The sequence below is a fragment of the Danio rerio genome, chromosome 2 (genome assembly GCF_052040795.2).
Source record: "Danio rerio strain M-AB ecotype USA chromosome 2, GRCz13ab, whole genome shotgun sequence".
NCBI classification, from domain to species: domain Eukaryota; kingdom Metazoa; phylum Chordata; class Actinopteri; order Cypriniformes; family Danionidae; genus Danio; species Danio rerio.
In genome coordinates this window covers 5,849,456-5,872,500 of record NC_141022.1, presented here as the reverse complement: position 1 = coordinate 5,872,500, position 23,045 = coordinate 5,849,456, and the positions used below count along the sequence as shown (strand labels likewise).

Sequence of the window (23,045 nt, the reverse complement as noted above, 5' to 3'; positions counted from 1 at the left end):
ACCGTAAAAGAACGCTGTTAAATTACAAACATTTACCATAAAATAACAGCTGTTGAATTACAGAAATTTACCGTAAAATAACAGCTTTTAAATTACAGAAATTTACCATAAAATAACAGCTGTTAAATTACAGAAATTTACCGTAAAAGAACGCTGTTAAATTACAAACATTTACCATAAAATAACAGCTGTTGAATTACAGAAATTTACCATAAAATAACAGCTTTTAAATTACAGAAATTTACCGTAAAACAACGCTGTTAAATTACAAACATTTACCATAAAATAACAGCTGTTAAATTACAGAAATTTACCGTAAAATAACAGCTTTTAAATTACAGAAATTTACTGTAAAACAACGCTGTTAAATTACAAACATTTACCATAAAATAACAGCTGTTAAATTACAGGAATTTACCGTAAAATAACATCTTTTAAATTACAGAAATTTACCATAAAATAACAGCTGTTAAATTACAGAAATTTACCGTAAAATAACTGCTTTTAAATTACAAAAAATTACCAAAAAATAACGCTGTTAAATTACAGAAATGTACCATAAAATAACAGTTGTTAAATTACATAAATTTACTGGAAATTTTTGTAATTTAATTGTTATTATTTTACGGTAAATTTTTACAGAGCACAGCATTTTTTACAGTGTAATCGCAACCTCAGATGTTTTCAAACCTTTAAATTGAGTTTTGTTTTTCTGCTGTACACACAAACGCACTCACTGACTTGTCACTATATCCCAGTGGGGAATCTCATAAACATAATAATGTTCTAACTATACAAACCGTATATTCTATTCCCCCCTAAATTCAGCCCACACATAAAAAACAGCTTTTTACATTTTAAAATACTTAATTCTGTGTGATTTATAAGCATGTTTACCCATGGAGACTTTAATTTTGGTTTCCAACAGGACACAAGTCTTGAGTCTGTCTGGATTCAGGTTTAAGTCCCCAATGAGATATAAAAACAAGTACACACACACAAACAAAAATGATATTTGTCAGAACGTTGTAAACTGGTAGACTTTGACATCCATATTAGGAGGAAATAGTGGAAGTCAATGGTTACAAGTTGTCAACATTCTTCAAAATACCTTTTTTGTTGAGTAACAAGTTTGAGCAAGTTGAAGGGTGTGTAAGAAAGAGGAAAGAATTTTAATTTGGGGGAGAAATATCCCTTTAAAGCTAGTTTTTTCAGTGTCGAACAATATCCTTTGAAGAATGCTGAAAATCTGTAAACATTGACTTCCATATATTTCTTCTTTTTTTACTGTGAAAGTTGATGGTTACGCGTTTTCAGCTTTTTTTAAATACATAAATTTGTGTTCAACAGAAGAAAGAAACTCATAAATGTTTGGAACCAATTAATGGTGAGTAAATAGTGAGTCAATTTTAATTTAGTGGTAAACTACCCCTTTAATGACTGATAGCAATGCATCATTTAGCTAATAAGCAAATCTTTAATTGTAGCTGTGCTGTGATAATGAAGTAGCAGCACCTCTCAGATGATGAATATTTAATGAGTGAAGCAGCAGGACACTCCCATATTTCTGTTGCTGCTCCCCCAAGGGGTTTCAGGTTACTGTGAGACGGGGGAGGGGCCACAAAAGGAGCCAGGCCCTTACATTTAAAGCTAACTTTTCCCTCCTTTTTTCTATTCCACTACAAGCAGGTTCAGTGCATTTTTCTGTGTTTATTATATAAAGTCTGAAAAAGCAGCTAATAAAAAAATTTATTTTGAATGTAAATATTTAAAAATTTTGATCCTTAATTACTTTTTTTAATGTGTCTACAATTTGTTTTAGAAGTTGTCTGCATAATTATATATATATATATATATATATATATATATATATATATATATATATATATATACATACACACACACACACACACACACACACACACATATATATATATATATATATATATATATATATATATATATATATATATATACACACATATATATATATATATATATATACACACATATACATATGTATATATATATATGTATATGTATATATGTATTTGTATATATATGTATATATGTTATATATATAAAATTATAATATATTTTATATATATATATATATATATATATATATATATATATATATATATATATATATATATATATATATATATATATATATATGTGTGTGTATATATATAAAATTATATATATTAAAAAGGCTACCACCTTTTTGTTAGTCATCATGTGGGAAGGGAACGAATATATGATGAGTCAAGTCACAAGCACCATATTTAGGGCGCTGTACTCTATATTAGACTGGTTATGAGAAGTTATTAACAGTATTAAAGAAAAGACAGAAAATGAGTCTGAAACCAACACACAGCATGTAAGAACACGAGCAGCTGCACCTGTAACATTCCTTTCAGCCCACAGGTGAACTGATTCTCCTACTGAATACATCTGATTTTATTGTTATTGTAAAGTCATAAATTCACTATCCATGTTGAGGGAAAAAAACAAGTTCTGATGGGGTATATATATATATATATATATATATATATATATATATATATATATATATATATATATATATATATATATATATATATATATATAATGTAACTCATCTTTTTTATAAAGCATTTGATTGAGTATCTATATAATTTAATAAAGACCTGATGACCTTCAGGGGGTTGCAAGGAGAAATACTTTACAATTAATAACAAATTTGTTAATAGTACTTTACAATTAACAACAAATAAAAAAATAAAAAAATAAAAATTTTTACTAAAAACAAATGATAAAAGAAGTTGGATTAAAATATTTGAACAATTGATCATTTCAAAATATTAAATAAATGAATCATTAAAAAAATGTAATATTTAAAATAATAGAAATATAAACATACCAAATATAGGAGTACCAAAAAAATCTAATTAAAATATTTGAATAAATAAGAATCAAATAAATGCCCTAAAATCCAAATAAAAATGGATAAAAAATAAATTATATTAAAACTACACTGTTAATTGACAGAAAAAAATGTTGTTACTTGTTCTTTTTCCAGTCTTTTATTAAATAGGCAATTAACCAGTTTACATTTAGTCTGTTTACAAATAAAATAAAAGAAATTTCAATCAGATGTTACATTTTAATGAATGTTTTAGCCATCCCCAAAATTTCTGTTCAAGTTTAAATTTGACATATAGACCTATTATAATGTGTACACACGTGGGTATTCTGATTGATGTAGGTTTAATATATATTGAAATTTGGGGTTTCCAGAAAAAAATAGTATCTGGGAAACTGAAGCAAATGCAAATAGTGTTGCAGCCATCCTCATTCTCCCTTATTATACTAAATTATACTATACTATACAGCTAATATACTATATAATTTTAATACTATATAATATACTATATAATGATTTTACAGCTACTGTAAAATCATTTAATGTGCTAATGTTATGAAGTATGTGTATGTAATTTGCCACCGTGCTTAGATTGACTTTGGAAAAGGTATTGGGATCCATGTAAATAATTAGTATAAAATGCCAATCTAAATAAAATATTTTTAAAAATCTGAGCTAATTGTCATACTCAGAAGCTAGAACATTTTGTTGAATCCAGATCACATGAGAGAGGACTAAATGAAGATTATGCTATGAATTTCTAATGTTTTTGCACTAAAAATGTCTAATTAACATATATTTGGAATTGTAAAAAAATTCTGAGCTAAATAAATAATATTTTATGTTCTTATTTTTTATTAGTTTTTAATTTAGGCTACAATTTCATTTTATTATTTTTATTATATATTTTTTTTCATGTGAGGGTCAATATTCAAATTATAAAAATGATTATCTTATGCTCAATATGAATTTATGATGTTGTTGCACTAAAAACATTCAATAAAAGTATGTTTGCAATTTTTAAAAAGTCTGAACTAAATAATTTAGCACTTTATGTCCTTATTTGTTTTGTTATTTTAATACAATTATATTTTATAATTTTTATTATGGCCATTTTTTTCATGTGGGGATCAAGATTTAAATTATTAATGATAGATACATTTTATTAAACTCAATATGAATTTGTGATAGGTTTTTGCACTAAAAACGTTAAATAAAAGTATATTTAACATTAAAATAAGTCTGAGCCAAATAATTTAGTATTTTATGTATTTTAGTATTACAATGTATTTTTATGTATTTGTTTATTTGATTACAATTTAATATTTTTTATACATTTTATACTGTAATTTTTCATGTGGGGGTCAGCATTCAAATTATATGAATATTGGGATATCTTATTATACTCAATATGAATATCTGATATGTTTTTGCACTACAAATGTTTAATAAACATATATTTGGAATTTTAAAAAAAGTCTGAGCTAAATAAATTGTACTTTATGTTTTTATTTTTTATTAGTTTTTTTATTTTATTTTATTTAGGCTACAATTTCATTTTATTATTTTTATTATACATTTTTTCATGGGGTCAAGATTCAAATTATATGAATGATTGTCTCATGCTCATGAATTTCTGATATTTTTGCACTAAAACTTTCAATAAAAATACTTTTAATTTTAAGTCTAAGATAAATAGTTTAGTATTTTATCTGCTTTTTTCGATTAAATTTTATTATTTTTGTTTTTAGAATTTTTCATGTTGGGTCAAGATTCAAATTATATAAATTATGGGTATTATCGTATTACTCAGTGTAACTTCTGATATATTTTTGCACTAAAAACGAACAACAAAAATATATCTTAATAAAAAAAATAGTCTGAGCGCACAATCATACACGTCCACATTCGCATACATGTTGAATCCAAATCCACTTGCTGATCCGCTCCGTGTATTTGCGCTTTCCTCCGGTCGCCGTGTCGGGTTTCACCGTCCTCCCGGCTGCTGCTGTCCGCCATTTCGTGTTGTTCCGCAGGGCTCCTCGCAAGTCGCGTCATGGAAGAACAATAAAGCGTCTTTGTCTCAATGCAGCTGACGAGTGGAAAAGCTGAAGAGCAGCGCGAGATATAATGATGATGAACACAAAGAAAATGAACCAAGCACACACACACACACGCCGCATGCTGACGAAATACAATAACAGTGATTTCACGTTTTCAGTTGATTCTGCATTTTGAGATTATACCCCGGAAATAAGCAGATCTGCTTTGGTCATATTTGATACACATATACTCTTCTAAACGTTTGTCTCTTAGGCTAACAAAACCAAATAATGCTACATAACATATGAGCAAAGTACATTAACGTTAGGTGGCCAAATAATAAAAATAGGCCACCCACAAGGTTGGCTAGCATAAGATTAGCATTATTAAAATGGCGAATTTGAGTGTTTGATTTTAGACCCAAAATGTACAATTACTGAATAGACTAATGTTGAACGGGCTATTTGAATAAACACGATAGTAGCATGCTAGCTAGCCTACTTGAAATATTCAGCATTATTCTTCAAAGCCATATTATTATGTTATTATGGTCATTTTCAGTTGTCAGGGTAGCCTACATTTCAATGCTGCACTGTTAATCATGCGGCCTTTGGCTCGGTTTTCATAATCCAATATTCTTGAACTAGCTACTAGCCTACAGATAACTATTTTTGAGGCATAACCGGCTATGAAGCTCTATATTTGTTTGCAGTAGGCCTGTGTTGTTGGAGGATTTGAGAACGGGTGGGGCAGCCGTCATTTTGGTTGGGTTTTTAAGACCTTCATTGTGTTTTCAGCTCTAATACATTACAAAAGGCTGACGAGGGTCGTCTTTCTGCTGGCGTTTTGCATTTGGCTTGAGTGTAATTAAATGGAAAGCCAGACACTCAACCCGCTTTCGAAGGGTATTGCTTTAGTGGTGCTGGTCTTTTGAGTAAAGCTCGGGAAAATGAATATTTCGAAGAAAAAATTGACATTTTTGTATGTTACAGATAGATTATAGAGCACTTTATGGCATTATTAAGGGGCCCATTGGCTCTTTAGCTTCCCCTTATACTATTTTGCCAGTGATCTGATGTTTAGGATTTATATGTATGCTAATATTAATAAACAAAAAAAAAAAAATGCAACATAGCCTACTTTGAAAAACGTCCCTAATACACATTTTTTTTCTAAATAGGTCGCATAAATGTGCAATATAACTAATCCTTTCTATTTTTTTATTTTTTATTTTCACTTATTACTCGGATAGACTGGAGTGTGCCTGGCTAATGTTTCATTTAGCTTTTATAATATTTTGTAAATAAATAAATATAATTTTGTAGGTTTAAAAATGTTACACTAGATGGTGCTAATCTGCCTTCCACTGTTAGGCTGAATTGATAAAACTGGTCCATGGATGTCATTTTGCATTAAAAAAAATAATATATTTTATTTAGCATTTATGTACATTATGTGTGCATAAGATAATTGAAGCTTTTGAAGTAATTGTGGTAACTAACATTCCCTTCTATTTAATAATTGTAAAGAATGTACTTGCTTACTAGTTTTTGAAAGATTTTGAAATTTTAAATGTGGACTAAAACTGTAATAAACAGTTTGTTTGCTTTTTTTGGAGTAGGACTTCGCAATACTTATTTAGATGTTTTGATCAAAAGAAGGTAGTGACACTACATCGAGATGATTGTAGGATTATAAATGTAATATACGACAATACAAAATTATTTCAATTTATGCAAGTTTGAAAATGAATAATCCATTTTAAAATGTTAAATTGAATTTGAAGGTTATGCCTTTGTCAGGAACTGATTCACTTGACTCACAATAGCATGATAATAAGATATATATATATATATATATATATATATATATATATATATATATATATATATATATATATATATATATATATGTATATATATATATATATATATATATATATATATATATATATATATAGATATATAGATATATATATAATTAAGAATTTCTCTATGATGCTTTAATATGTATTTGTGTATGCATTAGTTTGTACCAAAAGCCAAAGCCAAAACTTGAAATAATCTAGCAAAATACTTTATTACTTATTACAGTCCAAATAATTGTACGCCAAAATGAATATGTTGGGTGAAATATAAATTTTTTTAAAGAAATAAATCAAGAGAAATAGAAAAATAAATACATAAATAAATTAGATATATATTTATATTGTATAATATTTATTTATTTACTTATTGCAAAAATAAACAAAATTATATATATATATATATATATATATATATACACACACACACACACACACACATAAATATAACTTTGTTTAGTTTTTTGCAATAACTTGTATGAATTTAAGTTTATTATCTTTCTATTCCAAACTCTTATTTTATTTTTATAGTTGTAACCATTTAGTAACACTGATTTGTTTAAATCCACCAAAAATAATTGCCACTGAGACTTTTTAAAAATGTTCTAAATAAAAACATAAGTTTGTTTTGACATAATATACATGTGTGTCTAATATAAATAAAATACAAGCATTTTCTTAAACGTATGCATACACAAGTGTTTTTATATGTACATACTAAATATATACGGCGGGTGCATATACAATTGAAGTCAGAATTATTAGCCCCCCTTTTATTTATTTATTTTTTTTTTTTTCCCAAATGATGTTTGAAAGAGCAAAGCAATTTTTCACAGTATGTCTGATAATATTTTTTCTTCTAGATAAAGTCTTATTTGTTTTATTTCTACTGGAATAAAAGCCGTTTTAAATTAGCCCCTTTAAGATTTACTTTCGATAGCCTACAGAACAAACCATCGATATACAATAACTTGCCTAATTACCCTCACTTGCCTAGTTAACCCAATTAGTTAAGTCTTTAAATGTCACTTGAAGTGTCTTCAAAAATTAGAAATGAGTTTTTAGAAAAAAGTTATTAACCTATTATGCTTAGAAATATTTTCATCCATTTTTCAGTAAATATGGGTAATATATATTGGTGCATTTAAACTAAACAGATTTATTAAACAGAAATATATTTTACTATTTTAGCCACAGAACATCTTTAGAAATGCAAAGATAATACATTTAAAAATGTATGCAAAATGTTGCAAAAAAATTAAAAGCTACAACTTTTTAACAAAATTGTATAAATGTTTTGTAATTATTGCTGTTTTTTTTTTTTAATTGTATTTAATATTTTCCTTAACATAATTTTGGGCTACTAAATTTTAAACCATTATTGTAAGTTATTTTGTTAGAATGGCTTCAGATTTGGCTTCAGTACTGACTAATCTAATGCATATACACAAATATAATATTGTAAAGCCTCCTAGAAATATTAATTTAAATGAGAGGGGGTTTAAAATTGTGGGGGGGAGGGGGTGCTCAAATATGCTCAGCAACGTGTATGTATGTATGTATGTATGTGTGTGTGTGTTTGTGTGTGTGTGTGTGTGTGTGTGTGTGTGTGTGTGTGTGTGTTTGTGTGTGTGTGTGTTTGTGTGTGTGTGTGTGTACTATATATGTGTAATACTATTTATAATTATATATTATTAATTATATGTAAATATATAATTTTGTTTATATGTATTAATATTATTTCATCTATTTAATGTTTGTGGCGCTATTGTGGTCCATTGTCTATTTCGGATTAGTGAAAGGATTTGTTTAAATGCTATATGTTTTGCTCTGTCTGTCCACAAGAGGAGGCTACAGCACTGCAATCACAGACATGGATACACAAATGCTGGACCTTTTAAACCAGAAACCCTTATAATCCCAAGGGCATCACTAGAGTTTCTTGTCAAAAAACAACACGATATATATAAAAACGACATATTTTCCAGATATCTTATGATGATTTAAAATACAATTTTCCAAAGTATATATATATATATATATATATATATATATATATATATATATATATATATATATATATATATATATATATATATATATCTTATGATGATTTAAAATACAATTTTTCAGTACTGTATATATATATATATATATATATATATATATATATATATATATATATATATATATATATATATACTTTGGAAAATTGTATTTTAAATTATCATAAGATATCTGGAAAATATGTCGTTTTTGCTAAATTACTGTATTAAGCTAATAATTAATTTAGCCTATCAGATGTCGACGTCGTATTTATCATTTAGTCATTCATTCATTGGTCTCTACTTCAGAGCTCACCACAGCGGAATGAACCGCTACCTATTCCAGCATATCAGTGGATGCACCTTCCAGCCACAATCCAGCATTGGGAAAAGTATTTATCCCACTAAATGTAATTATATTTGCTTTATTTTGTGACTATTTGAATGGCTTTTTTTCTCCTGGCACTTCCTGGTGTCCTCTGAAAAGCTCTGTTTTGGATCACACTAAAACTGCAGGCTTTAGTCTTCTGAAGTCGTCTTCCTGTGGCTGCTTGTTTTATGGGCTCAGACTGTGTTGTGGGAGGGAGAAGTGGTTTAATTGGCGGCTCGCCGTTAATTTGTTTTGTGTTTAATCATTGTGTGAAAGTTGAAGCATCTGGTCAAATATTGCACACTTTTAAAGGAGTTTGCTCACAAGTGCAGCATTTTGGCCTCAAGTGGTGACAAAGTCCAGCTTTTACCCGAGTGAATGAGCTCCAAATATGCTCTGTTTCCCGCAGTTTAATTCATTCATATCATATCGGTTTAGTCAAAAATGAAGTCCTTCTCCTCACAGTGTAGTGTTCATTTTGAATCGTGGCTACATTCTTGCCTGTGTGTTCTGATATTGTGATTGTATAGGTGTTCACTGCAAAAAAAGATCTGTAAATTAGCAGCTTTCCGTATTTTGTGATTAATATTTGTATTTTTTTCCCTGTTTATTTCTGCATTTGAATTAGGACCTTAATCTTTCTTCTAACAACTTTTAACTATGAATACATTTTAATAAGTCTAGTTTAGTGATATATCGTCTGGGTTTGGGTTATATAAACTGCCTTTTGTTTACACATTTATTTGTCTATATTATTTAGACATAGCTGATTTTAGCGTTTTACAATTCTTCAGATATCTTTCTAAATGTGCGTGTGTGTGTGTGTGTGTGTGTGTGTGTGTGTGTGTGCAGTTAAAGTCAGAATGAGTAACGCCCTCTATTTTTTTTTTTAAATAAGCAAGGAAATTTTCACAGTATGTCTGATAATATTTTTTCTTCTGGAGAAAGTGTTATTTGTTTTATTTAGGCTAGAATGAAAGCAGTTTTTAATTTTTTAAAAAACATTTTAAATTTCAATATTTTTACATTTCAATATTATTAGCTACTTTAACCTATATATTTTTTTTTACGATAGTTTAGTCTACAAAACAAACCAGCGTTATACAATAAATTGCCTAATTACCCTAACCTGCCTAGTTGATCTAATTAATCTAGTTAAGATTTTAAATGTCACTTTAAGATGTATAGAAATGTCTTGAAGAATATCCAGTAAAATATAATATTTTAGTTATTAAAACTATTATGTTCCGAAATGTGTTGAAAAACTCTTTCCGTTAAACAGAAATTGTAATATGTAATAATTATAATATGTATTTGTGTATGCATTAGATTAGTTTGTACCAAAAGCCAAAGCTTACATATTACAGTTTTGTACATATTACAGTCCAAAAAATTGTGCGCCCAAATTAATGTTGGGGGAAAAAATATATTTTTTCAAAAAAATAATTGAAAAGAAGTGTAAAAATAAATAAATTATTATTAAAATAAATACATTTTTTAAACGTTTAGAAAACTGTTTTGTTATATCCACCAAAAAAGTTACCTTTATCCACTGAGACTTTTTTAAAATTAAAATAATAATAATATTAATAACAATAATAAAATAATAATAAAAAAATAATAAAAGTTTGTTTTGACATAATATACTTGTGTGTCTAATATAAATAAAAGTAGAAACATTTTCTCAAACATATGCATGCATGTGTGCTTTTATATGTACACTAAATATACATGGCAGACGCATACATATTGTTGCAATAGATGTTATTAATCGCAATACATAAGCTGTATAGAAGTGTCTTGAAAAATATCTAGTCAAAATTATTTACTGTCATCAGGACAAAGATAAAATAAATCAGTTATCAAAAATGAGTTATTAAAACTATTATGATTAGAAATGTGTTGAAAAATATCTTTTCGTTAAACAGAAATTGAAGAAAAAAATATACAGGGGGCCGAATAATTCAGGGGGTCTAATAATTCTGACTTCAACTGTCTGTCTATAAACTTCTAAAATGTCAATAAAAGTCTTTGTTAAACTGTAGAGTTGAATTTTCCTCATCAAAAGCGGACAGAGCAGAGATCAAGCTCCCATAATGCACTTCACATCCGTAAAAAAACACTTGTGAATCACAAAATACGGAAACTTAATTAACAGATTTTTTTTTACAGTTTGATTTGAACCAAGAGAGAGAGAGCCATGGAGAGATACATACAGCATTGACAGACAACCTGAGACAATGTTAACTTTTAATCTGAAAGTAAAGACAGCATGAGAAGGTTTCTTCTGTTTCCCACATGGCCTTGGTGTGAACTCATGGAATACTACATGCATTTATGATTATTATACTAATATGTTTTCATGATCTTTAAAGGAACTCCTCACTTTAGGGGAAATAGGCTCATTTTATAGCTCCACTGGAGTTAAACAGTTATGTTTTTCAATTTTTTATTGATTTAGGCCTACTATGGGTCTGGCGCCTTTAGCTTAGCTTAGCTTAAATCATTGATTTGGATTAGACCATTAGCATCTCGCACCAAAAAAAAAAAAAAAAAAGAGTTTTGATCGATTTCCTATATTTAAAGTTTGACTCTTCTCTATTTACAACATGTCAGTAGATCAATGGAAAATAAAAAGTTGCTATTTCTTAGGAACTATACTCTTATTCTGCCGTAATGGTCAAGGAACTTTGCTAATATCATTGCTCATTCTGTATCCATGATACATCAACAGTTCCTTGATTATTACACCCGAATTAGAGTATAGTTCTTAGCCATATCCGACTTTTCTATTTCCGTCTGTCTTAGTGCACAATGTAATCACAGAACAGTCAAGCTTTATATAGGAAAATTATCAAAATACATTTGAAACTTTTTTTGATGCTAATGGTCTAATCCGATTCAATGATTTATGCTAAGCTAAGCTAACAGTGTTAAATCAGCTGGTAATTCTCAACTATTTATCTACAGGTGAGTTGAAAATGAGCCTTTTATTTATTTATTTATTTATTTATTTTTTAGTGGAGTGTTCCTTTAATATATTTGTTATTTGTACATAAAAAAAATACATTCTGTATGATTTTATTCTGCGTCCATATTGCTACCTTACACTGAAACACGGCTACTACCTTAAAAACTATTAACAAGCAGCAAATTTCAAGTTTATTGTGCTAAAAGTCATTGTTAATAGCGAGAACTGCACTCTAAATAAAAGTGTGACCAATTCAATGATGAAAACGTGTCTCTGAATTTTAGTTTTAGGGAATTAAATGTGATTTGTGGACAAGCTGTAGTCACAATGGGTGTCTCTGCACCCAAGGCTGCCTCAGATTTCCCCCCAGTCGCTGTTTCTCTCTATTATTTTGGTTTTCTGTGCGACTGTGAATGCTTCTTATTACAGCTAATGAATAAATACACAATGCAGCCATTATGCCTGCAAACATTCCTATAGTTTTGCGACACAATGTGCGTTGCAGCTGAAGAGAGGACGTCTTCAGTGTAAAAACATAACGTTGTCCTGTGAAGGGAAATGATTCATATTTTGATACTCTGTGATGTGTCTTGGTTAAACAGAGATTTCAGCGATCCTGTTGTCGACGGCTTTCCAAAATATTTTCAATGTGTCTATTAGAATAACATTCCTGTCCGCTGTGATCTGACTTTAGCAAACAACATGCGGCAGATGAACAAAGGAGGGCAGTGTTCGCAAATATATTTTCATTTATTCCCCTAAAATGAACATTTCCTCAGAATTAACTCACTCTCACATGGTTTCAAGTCTTTGAGTTTGAAAATAAGAAGACATTTTGAAGAATGTTGGATGTTGGTATCCCATTGAAATTTAGTTGAGGAATAAAAATACCATTGAAGTCAATGGCTGCTGCTTTGCAACATTTTTCAAAGTATCTTCTTTTCAGTTTGACAGAAAGAAAGAAACTTTTTGGGTAAAAATTTTGAGTTCGGAATTAACTTTTAAGATATTTGGATATTTATATATATATATATATATATCAGATTCCGGCTGGGTCAGTTGCCATTTCTGTGTGGAGTTTGGATATTCTCCTCATGGTCGTGTGGGTTTCCTCCGGGTGCTCCGATTTACGATTTTAGTCCAAAGACATGCGCTATAGGTGAAGTGAATAAACTACTATAAATTGGCGGTGTGTGTGAATGAGTGTATATGGATGTTTTCCAGTACTGGGTTGCAGCTGGAAGGGCATCCGCTGTGTAAAACATATGTTGTATAAGCTGGGGGTTCATTCCACTGTGGATACCTCTGATGAATTAAGGGACGTTGAAGGAAAATGAATGAATGATCAATTTAGGAATATATCCACTGAAATTCATACAAGGAACAAAAATATATAGAAGTCAATATGAAAATATTTTGGAGAATGTTGGAATGTTGGATGCCATTGAACTCATGGCTGCTGCTTTCCAACATTTTTCAAAGTATCTTCTTTTTTGTTTGATAGAAAAAAACTAAATTTTTTGGTGATGCATTTAAAACACTTAACCCCCCCAAGCTCTTCATTACATCTGCAACAACCCCCCCCCCCCCCATGCTTTTCACCCCTCCCCTTACATCCACGACACCCCCCCCCACGTCCTGACTTACGTCTGTGACACCCCCCACCCCCCCAAATCCCCCCCACCCAATCAGGCTTTTCACTTATGTCTGCGATCCCCACCAAACCCCCAACCCATTGAACTCATTGCTGCTGCTTTCCAACATTTTTCAAAGTATCTTCTTTTATCCGAAAGAAAAAAACTACATTTTTTGAGGGAAAAGTTTTAAACCTTTACACCCCCCCCAAGCTCTTCATTACGTCCGCCAACAACCCCCCCCCCCAAGCTCTAAACCTCTTCCCTCACTTCTGCGTTACCCCATTAGCTCCTTACTTACGTCCACCACCACCCTCGCCCTCCCGGCTTTTCACTTACGTCTGCGACCCCCAGCAAACCCCCAACACCACAAACCCCCCCCCCACACACACAAACACCAATTTTTACCTTCACTTATGTCCACGATTGCATGACTGCTGCACGGTAGCAAGAAGATTGCCAGTTCAAGTCCCAGCTCGGTCAGTTGCCATTTCTGTGTGAAGTTTGCATGTTCTCCCAGGGTTGGTGTGGGGTTACCTCTGGTTTCCCCCACAGTCCAAACACATGCGCTATAGATTATAGGTGAAGTGAATAAACTAAATAGGCGTGTGTGTGTGTGTGTGTGTGTGTGTGTGTGTGTGTGTGTGTGTGTGTGTGTGTGTGTGTGTGTGTGTGTGTGTGTGTGTGTGTGTGTGAATGAGAGTGTATGGTTGTTTACCAGAACTGGGTTGCTGCTGGAAGGGCATCAGCTATGTAAAACATATCCTGGAATAGTTGCAGATTCATTCCGCTGTGGCGACCCCTGATAAATAAAGGGATTAAGCCAAAGGAAAAATGAATAAATGAATCTGATGCTGTTTTATTCTAAAAAAAATATGTTACTTAAATATCATATGACCTCTTCTTTGCTCTTTTACCATAAAGATGCTTGTTTGTAAAATGTTGAAGGTGCACAAATATTAAGTACAAATAAATCATTTAGATTGGGCTTAATAAATAATATTTAATCAGTAAAAATATACCTTCAAATGTTAAATAAAAGACTGTTTTCAAATCCAGTCAACATTCAGAATGGCTAAAGTTCAATAAACACAAATATTTTAAGAGAAATGAATGAATATTTTCATGTTCTGACCAACTAACAAGTAACAACTGAAGTCATTTTTTAATGAAATCTAAATTCCTTTATATTTAGTTGAAGCTGCTTTCATTTTGAATCCTGTTCTGTTGCTTTTTCTTTCCTTGTTCATCTTTCCTTTAAGACCCATTGAAATGTGTTTTTCTGAGCATGTACAGTAGTTTAGTGCATTTGACTGATCAGCTATGTAAAAACTCCTTAGCTCCAGGCTCTTTCTGCTGCATTGTGCTCTTTTTAAAGCATGTTAGACCATAAAGTAATTTAAGCCGAGCTGCTTCAAAGAACTGAAAAGGTGCACACTGAAACACAGAAACATTATTGTTGCATTTTATGTTTTTAAGGATGCAAGGTTTAAAATAAGAATTTGTTTTCAGCTTAAAAAAATAATGCAATAGGTAATAAAAAATCCATGTAATAATAGACATTCTTGTGATACATTTTAAAACATATATTTAATACTGCGTGGGTTTCCTCTGGCTGCTCCGGTTTCCCCCAAGACATGCGCTATAAGTGAATTGGATGAACTAAATTGGCCGTAGTGTATGAGTGTGTGTGTGTGCGTGTATGTGAGAGTGTATGGATGTTTCCCAGTACTAAGTTGCAGCTAGAAGGGCATCCGCTTTGTAAAACATATGCTGGAATAGTTGGTGTTTTATTCCGCTATGGAGACCCCTGATAAATAAGTTACTAAGCAGAAGGAAAATGAATGAATGAATGAAATTGAATGCTGGTTTACTTAATATTTTAGGATTGATATGTTCTTTAAAAGGCATTGCTAATTAATTTGGTATACTTTGGTGGGTAATTAAACACATTAATGCAAGAATTACTTGTAAAACACAGTATTATCATTGCCGTTTTCTGTCTAAAACATACAAATATTATATTTTACACACTATTTGTAGGTTTTAGACAGAAACGTGCATTGGTAATACTGTTTATAAACCCCAATTTGAGTAAAATATGGATACCCTGCAGGCACAGGACATCGACATGACGTCATATTGACGTTTTACCCCAACTTCATGGGAATGTTGGATTTTGTTTGGAAATGAAAATCACGGTGACGTCAGAACTTAACGTCAATGTCCAACGTCCAATCTAAAATCAACCAAATATCAACATCTAATCATGTTACACCTTGACGTTGTGTGGACGTTACAACTATAACATCTATCAGACATTGGATTTTGGCCACTTTTCAACCCAACCTAAAATCAACCAGTTATCAACGTAATTTGACGCCATTATTCAGAATAACGTCCTGAGACGCTGGCTAGACATTGAATTTTGGTCACCTGATGTCACGACCTAAATCCAACCTAATATTAACGTCTTATGATGTTGTGTGTCTCCTGGGTAAATTCAACCACTGGGATAATGTTGGGTTAAAAATGTATAATCACATGGTTGTTTGAAACACTTGCTTCTGATTGGTCAGTAGTGACATTTCAAAGTGTTTTATTTTACAGCCACTAAATCTAATAACTCATCCTGGTACGTTGAATAATTTGAACCACCATACATTCACATCCATATTTATATGCTTGTCTTAGACGATGCTGTTTAGTGTCGTATCTAAATAATGTGTAGGTTAGTGTATGCTCCATTCAGCCGTTTTCATTTCTATCAGCTTTCTCTTTATTTAAGGAATAAATGAACAATTACAGCTCCGAATAATACCTAACTTTTGTTTTGTGGCAAGCATGGCATGTAATAATTGGGATAAAGTACATTCTGGTGGTTTATTATTCCAGAATAAAGCCTTCAGTCTTATACATCAAGCCTTTACCTTGCATCAGGCTGCCGATAAGTCTGTAAGGCTTTATTCTGCCTTCTAATTTAAACAGCACGCCTGAAATAATATTAACATTTATTACTGTAATTGAGACCTCCTCAGGTTCATTGCTAATACATGCCTCAGCCTACATTTTAGCGAATCTAAAAATACGTTGAACTGGGTACACTTCGTTGCACATTTCAGATGACAAACCCACTAGAGGGTGCTGTCTACATTGTTGGAAATCTGAAATATGTTAGTGTATGTTTTGTTGTACGTATGGCTTGTTGTACAGATTACCTAACAAACACTAACCTAAACCCCTCCCTAAACCCAACCAATAGTGCTTTCATAAGCAAATGTAGGAGAAAAGTGCACTGTGACAACATCAGTTTACCTTGATTTTACATGTTTTAGACAGGAACCTGCAACGTTAATACTGGGTTATAAACCCCAGTTTGTGTAAAACATGGATAAATTCAAACACTGGGATAATGTTGGGTTAAAAATTTATTATTACATGATGGTCTGAAATACTTATTCTGATTGGTCAGAAGTGACATTCCAAGGTAAGTTATTCCCAAATAACAACCACTGAGACAAATAACCCATCCATATTTTTATGCTGTTTTACTCTTTGGTGCCAGCTTTTGTCAAAATAAAGTGTAGGTTAGTCTATGCTCCATTCAGTCGTTTTCATTTCTGTCACTTCGCCTTCAATTAAAGAATTAATCAATGGTTACAGCTCAGAAAAATGTCTAATTTTTATGATTTTTGGCAAGCATGTCATGTAATAATTGGGATAAAGAACATCCAGGCGATTTCTTATTACAAAATGAAACCTCGACTTTATTATTTTTTTTCAGAGCAATATGGCTGAAATAGCACATGAACATTTATTACTGTACTCAGTAATACCTCCTCAGTCAATTTAGCAGTCCAGGCTCATAAAAAAAAATGCCTACATTTTAGAATCTGAAAATTTGTTGAACAGGATATAATTCATTGCACGTTTCAGATGACAAATCCACTAGAGGGCGCTGTTTTCATTGTTGCGAATCTGAAATACGTTACCTTGGGTACGTTTTGTTGTACATTTCAGATACACGTCCTTCTTGTTAACATACATATTACATACCAAACAACCCTAAATCCTTCCCTAAACCCAACCAATAGTGTTTTCATAAGCAAACGTAAGACTGCAACCACATTGATTTACCTTGATTTTACATTGCTTTCACCTCTAATGTGGAAGCGTGCTGTTGTTTCAGTTTTATTAAACATTGGAAATAGTTTCAATGATTATATTTTTATTAATAATATCTTAGATTTTAAATGCATCAACAAAATTAATAAACTGGCCGATTTGTATGTTTGATATAGTTAGCATTCTTGTGCTGCTATTTAGGCTTCAGGGCCTGTTCACACAAAACATGTTTTTAGTTCCAGCACGCTGCTGTTAAACTGCTTTTCTGAGTGTAAACATTTAGCAGATATTGTCACTTTTTCAGACATACACACACACACAAACTGAATTGACTTGACCGTGCACTCTTTTCCATTACTCTACGCTGGATTGTTTTGTGAATGGCTTTATTTGCAGTGTAAATGTAGATGATCCTTAAGTTAACAACAGAGAACTGAGTAGACCTAAAAAACAACCCAGGGTTTCACAGACTGAGTCGGCTTAACCGTACAAAAAGATCTGCCTCAAGTGCTAAATATGAGACATATCGATACCTGCTATTACATCATTCCCACAATTCAATTTCCAGGTTAATTTCACTGTCAAAAGCACAAAGGGTGTTTTAAAAAAGGATGGGAAAGCTTCCTAAAGCTTTTGTGGACGAAATCTTTTATCTTCCTTAAATGAATTGTTCACCACTCCATAAAAACTCTGAAGCATACTGTATGAAGTGTACATCATGTTTCTATTATACATGAGCATTTACATTTGAAGTCAGAATTATTAGCCCCCCCCTTTGATTTTTTATTTTATATATTTTCCAAATGATGTTTAACAGAGCAAGGACATTTTCACGTTATGTATGATAATATTTTGTCTTCTGGAGAAAGTCTTATTTGTTTTATTTCAGCTAGAATAAAATCTTTTTAAAAATTTTTAAAGATCAATTTTAGGGTTAAAATGATCTGTTTAGCAGAAAGAAGATTTTTTTTAACACATTTCTAAACATAATAATTTTAATAACTCATTTTCAATAACTGATTTATTTTATCTTTGCCATGATGACAGTAAATAATATTTCACTAGATCTTTTTCTAGATGTCACTTCTATACAGCTTAAAGTGACATTTAAAGGCTAATAATTTTGACTTCAACTGTATATATTGCAATTATGAAGGAAAAAAATTGCACAATTTAGTGAACTAATGTAGTACTCTTTGATCTTAAATGCTGACAATCTGGTGATGGTATGTTTCAAGCCTGGGCCACAACATACTGCAGCTGCTGACAAATCATGTGTAAGATCAGAGAGATTCACACTCGAGGAAACTGTCTGTGCCTCCAGAGATCTTCAGCAACACACTATACACACTTACATATTTCCACTTAGTTATCTGTACATGCGCTGCTTAAAAAGTAGGTGTTGACTTTTTTCTTTTGAACGCGCTAGTAGTTAAAGAGATCGTTCACCCAAAAATGAGAATTCACAATTTTTTTACTCATCCTTCAACTGTTCCAGACATGTTTGAATTTCTTTGTTTTGTTGAACACAAAGGAAGATAGACTGAAGAATGTTGGAAGAAAACACCCATTGACTTCCATATTTCTCTGTTCCTACTATCCCGGACGAGCCCCCACTTTTTCTTTATGTATTTAATTTATTTTTTAAAAATTTGGTCTTTAAGATTTTTTACAATATAAGAACATACAAACAGTAGCAACAACAACACCAACTAAAAAATAAAAAAAAAATAAGTAAATAAAACACAAAAAAACAGTAAACGTTAAAAATCCAGAGATTTTACAGATTATCAGGGGAATACATTTTTTTTTAAATACTTCATACATATTTTAGATTTTTTTTTTGCTTTTCAACAATTTACAAGCCTTAATTTATGTTTTCTTTTTGCTTCTTTACTTATATTTTTTTGTTTTATATTTGTTTTAATTTAATTTAATTTATGTTTTTTGTTTATTTATTTTTTAATATGATTATTTTGGTCTTTGAGATATGTATATTTTTTATTTCAGGAACATACAAAAAGGAACAACAACAACACCAAAATAATATGATTAAATAAATACAGTAAAAACAGGGTCAAAATCCAGGGATTTTATAGATTATCAGGAGAATAAAGAAAGTTAAAATTCTTCATCCATATTTTTATACATTTTTTTTGCAGAAATTTAGGACTATATCAATTAAATGCAATAAAAAGAAAAAACACAAAGCAAAATAACTTAATATGAACCAAATAAGGTAAAAGTGGCTGCTTTTTTCCAGCATTTTCCTTTCAGTCCAACAGAAGAATAAAAATCATAAACGTTTAGTCAATAATAGTGAAAAGATGTTAATTTTTGGGTGAACTATCTCTTTAAGTCATTGTGGAAAGCCAGAAGAGTTGAGTCTTTGAGATGAAGTAATGCTTTCATCCGACAGCCGAGCTATTTTAAGCAATATTATCAAATCATTTGCTCTGTTGACAGTAGTTTAGGCTCACCTGTTAACCTTCTATATATATTTTATTAAAGAAGATCAAACATGCCTTGGACTCTCTCTCACATCCTATGTCATTCCCCCTCTCTTGTTATCGATCATTTCACCAAGGGCACCATGCCTAATTTATGACTTCACACTCTTCTGGGAAGGACAGGAAGAATTGGGTTTCACCTTGCTCAGTCCCAACCATTCATATGCATTCATTTCTGAGAGCGTGCACATTTATTGCCATATGTTTGTTTACATTATGTTTATTGGAGTGCATCTAAAATCTTGGTGCAAAAGCATTAAGGGCGTGTCTGAATCCACTTTCGCTATTTTAAGGATGGAAATATACTGTCTGCGCCCAGGCACATGGTCTAACAGGGTTGTGCTTATACTTTTAATCAGGGGCGTAGCAAACCGGGGGGACGGGGGATACATCCCCTTCACTTTTAGAGACAGACCATTTAAAAACAAGTGACTAGTAATTATATGAATGTAAACTTTTGAATATGGTGGCGCAGTAAGTAGTGCTGTCGCCTCACAGCAAGAAGGTCGCTGGGTCGAACCTCAGCTCGGCTTAGCTGAGTTTGCGTTTCTGTGTGGACTTTGCATGTTCTCCCTGCATTCGCGTGCGTTTCCTCTGGGTGCTCCGGTTTCCCCCACAGTCCAAAGACAAGCGGTACAGGTTAATAGGCTAAATTCTCTGTAGTGTATGAGTGTGTCTATAAATGAGTTTGTGGATGTTTCCCAGAGATGGGTTGCGTCTGGAAGGGCATCCGCTGTGTAAAAATGTGCTGGATAAGTTGGCGGTTCATTCCGCTGTGGCGACCCCGGATTAATAAAGGGACTAAGCCGAAAAGAAAATGAATGAATGAATAAACTTTTGGATCTCATACAGCTGTCCCCCCCACTTTAAAAATGTCCGCTAAGCCCCTACTTTTAATGAGGTATGAGTGTGTTTTTAGCATAACATGTATTAAATCAATCAGAGTCTCATCCCCTATTCCCTTTAAGAGTCAGTTGCATCGTGCCAATGGCGCATTGGCTATTTACATGGCAAACTTTGCAAGTGGAAAAACTTAACGCTTCACTAGTGAGAAAACAAACCATCTGCAGTGCGAGGATAAAGAATGAGCCTCCTCCATTCGACCTCTTTACTTTCTCTTTACTTTACCTTTACTCTTTGCTCCTTTACTTTTGTGAAGTAAGAAAAAAGTGCAAACTCACTCCACTGAAGACACCCATCAGCCTACACATTTCATTTCCTTTGTTAGGCACAAAGATTTGTTTCAAAACTAAATTCAGTACCAATTTCCAGCAAAGAATTAAATGAACAATAATGTTGAGTGTGGTAAAAAAAATCTGGGTTATATCCAAACACACGTCCTGTTCTTATATAAATAATACTGCTAATAATAATAGCATTATACAAATGCGAATTGTCATGAATAAACTGAAAAAAGCCCCTGAGGTGAAGGCATGGAGGTAGTGTTTTTTATAATTATGTAGAAAATATAATTTTTTGTAACATTTTAATCCTAGGCGGTTCATTCCGCTGTGGCGACCCCAGACTAATAAAGGGACTAAGCCGAAAAAAAATGAATGAATGAATTTTAATCCTTTATTTTTTTCAGATGTAAAGATATATGTGTATTGCTGTATAGCCTGTGTGTATTAAGCAGTGTGTTAGCGTTTGAACCTGCATACACTGTAAAAAATCCAGGGTTCCACAAAATCATTCATGACGTCCCAACACAAATCGATTAAGTTACTTTAACAAACTGAAGTGAACTGAACATGAAACAATTAAGTTGCCTCAAAAATAACCCCAAGAATTGTGTTATTGCAGCTAATTTTAAATAAAAAGATTGAACAAACAGTGGAATAATTTATTTCAGGCGCATCACTAACGCATTCTGCGCTGGACTTATTCTTATGCTTTTAGCAGATCAATGGCGAGGCCTATTTCAGATCCTCAAAATAGCAACATGCCAACAATGTGCCTTAACACACCTCCTTTTCAGACCAGCACAGCCATGGATTTGCTATTTTAACAACATGGTGCAAAACATGAAAATTACAGTTGCGCTGCTCTGAAAATAGCAACAAATCATGCTTAACATGTAATGCACACTATTTTGCTGGGTGTATGATAAAGCCCAAAATGATTCGCGCTCCTATGATTTTTTTTCTCTTTTTTTTTCAAGTATTTCGCAAATGATGTTTAAAGAGCAATGAATTTTTCACAATATTTCCTATAATTTTTTTCTTCTGGAGAAAGTCTTATTTGTTAAATTACTGCTAGTTTTTAATTTCTATAAAAACCATAAAACCAATTAAATAAAATGAAATAAATTAAAAAGTACAGCAAACAGGAACAAAACCCTAAGATTTTACTAATTATCACGGGAATAAAAAATGTGTTAAAATACTTTCTGATGTTTCAGATGCTTTTCAACAGTTCAAGATCCTCTGATTTATGTTACAGAACATAAATGAGATGTGAAATCAAGTCCCAGGAATACATTTATTTTAACAAAAGCATTGACAACACCGTAAATAAAGAACAACGAATAAACAAGTAAGACAGAAGTTCTTTAAACGGTCAATATTATTAGCCC

General features: G+C 31.5%; 1 protein-coding gene across 3 annotated transcripts in view; it reads left to right on the top strand.

Annotated features, from left to right (window-relative positions):
• The window catches only part of phb2a (prohibitin 2a), a 33,960-nt gene extending 32,195 nt beyond the window's left edge, over positions 1–1,765 (top strand). The window contains exons 12-13 of one of the 3 annotated variants that reach the window (XR_015477548.1): positions 1–83; positions 224–1,765. The exon at positions 1–83 is cut by the window's left edge and continues 508 nt beyond it. The gene's annotated coding sequence lies outside the window, so the exon portion shown is untranslated. The other 2 variants (XR_015477547.1, XM_087238825.1) reach the window with 2 other exon arrangements.
• Positions 1,766–23,045: the final 21,280 nt, after the last annotated feature.